Raw genomic sequence first — 1,480 nt, forward strand, 5'->3', positions numbered from 1 at the left:
TGTTCAACAATAATGCTTAATGAAGCACTTAAAACCAAATCTGTTGTTAATTAACGACATTATTTTTCACAGCATAACCTTCAAGTATAGATGCAAATTGAAGAGTTTTCAGTGATGTCCTTGATATGCAGCTAGCGAGACTTTTGTACTAAATGCTTGTGACAGATGTCTTTTAGTGAATCCCATGCTAAAGGGCGTAATAACTTTACAGTGCCGACTGAATTGAAAAAAAAAAAAGACCGAGAAGAGAATCATTGCTGAAAGATACAATAACTTCTAATCAGAAAAATTGTGACAATACGTTGTGCTTATTGCAAACCAAAACAGTGTACTTAGTACAAGAGGGCGCACGTGGGCATGCGCAGAGAAGTGTGTGATTGCATAGTACACACTTTCCTGGGCACACGTACACTCTTTCTTGCGTGTACTAAATACACTGTTTGGTTTGCAAAACGAAACGTCCCTGAGACATGCGTTGTGTAGAGTACGCTTCTAAAAGTACTATTTGATTTTGAGCTTCCTCGCAGCACATTTCGGCTGGCCGTGCAGGAACAAAACGGGTTTCAAATACTGTGTACCAACGGTTTCAGATGGCAGTTCTACCCCCTTCTGATTTTTTTTTAATTTTGTTTCTGCCAGTGAAACAATTGTTTGAATCTTCTAGCAGCTGTGGATCGCCTGCTGAAAACTGTCTCCAGATAAGCTCAAAACAGATGGTATCGTTTAGAAACGTATTCAACAAAACGCATATTTTACAGAAGAACTGTACATAACGCAGTCTCTAGGACGGGGCCGTCGAGATGAAGCAGTACAAAGTTTTGAAATAAAAGTTATCAAATTCTTTTTGCTATGACTTTCTATCTCTACATTTTACCGCAAATCAGTTCGTCATAAAATTATCGAGCCCTGTAGCCTGGGGAACGCAAAACATCATAGTTGCAAAGCATTAGTGTAATTCTTTTTATTCTGTATAAGTGACCGCCCTGTCGCAGAGCTGATAGCGTTCCAATGCCATCGTTGAAAGAAGTATTTTGAGAGCTGGACGATTTCCTGAAAAAGGGAAAAAAAAGTTTAGTCATGCTGTACGTTTTAGAAAAATAGACACTGCCAGTAAACAGTAGATGTAATGTCTTAACAGTACGAAACAACTCTGGGCTATTTCTTTATTCACTGTTAAAAAGAACTCAAAACGTTACGAAGAGTTCGTTGTGAAATAAGTTGCCAGAACTCTTTGTGAAATCACAACTCGTCTTCGAGGTCAAAAATTAATAACTTCAGAAATTACAACAATTGGTTCACAACTATTTCCAATTAAGATAGAAAAATGCACTACTTCGGACTACTAAGAAGTGTTTAACTTGATTCCAGTTAAAGAGGGTCGAAAGGTGCGCTGATGGAGAATAAGAAATAAACGGAAGGAGCCGGAGGGCAGCGCTGGGAAAGACAGAGACAAGAGCGAGAGAGAGAGGGAGCGGGAGTG

At 39.1% G+C, this 1,480-nt stretch overlaps 1 long non-coding RNA gene across 1 annotated transcript in view; it reads right to left on the reverse strand.

The window, feature by feature from the left end:
• Positions 1 to 254: 254 nt before the first annotated feature.
• LOC127752390 (uncharacterized) overlaps positions 255 to 1,480 on the reverse strand; it is a 1,652-nt gene continuing 426 nt past the window's right edge. Inside the window, exon 2 of the long non-coding RNA XR_008012350.1 lies at positions 255 to 1,050. This is a non-coding gene — a long non-coding RNA (uncharacterized LOC127752390). The remainder of the gene's footprint in view (positions 1,051 to 1,480) is intronic.

The sequence above is a fragment of the Frankliniella occidentalis genome, unplaced genomic scaffold (assembly GCF_000697945.3).
Source record: "Frankliniella occidentalis isolate FOCC.00 unplaced genomic scaffold, Focc_3.1 Scaffold11, whole genome shotgun sequence".
In the NCBI taxonomy this organism is placed as follows: Eukaryota; Metazoa; Arthropoda; class Insecta; order Thysanoptera; family Thripidae; genus Frankliniella; species Frankliniella occidentalis.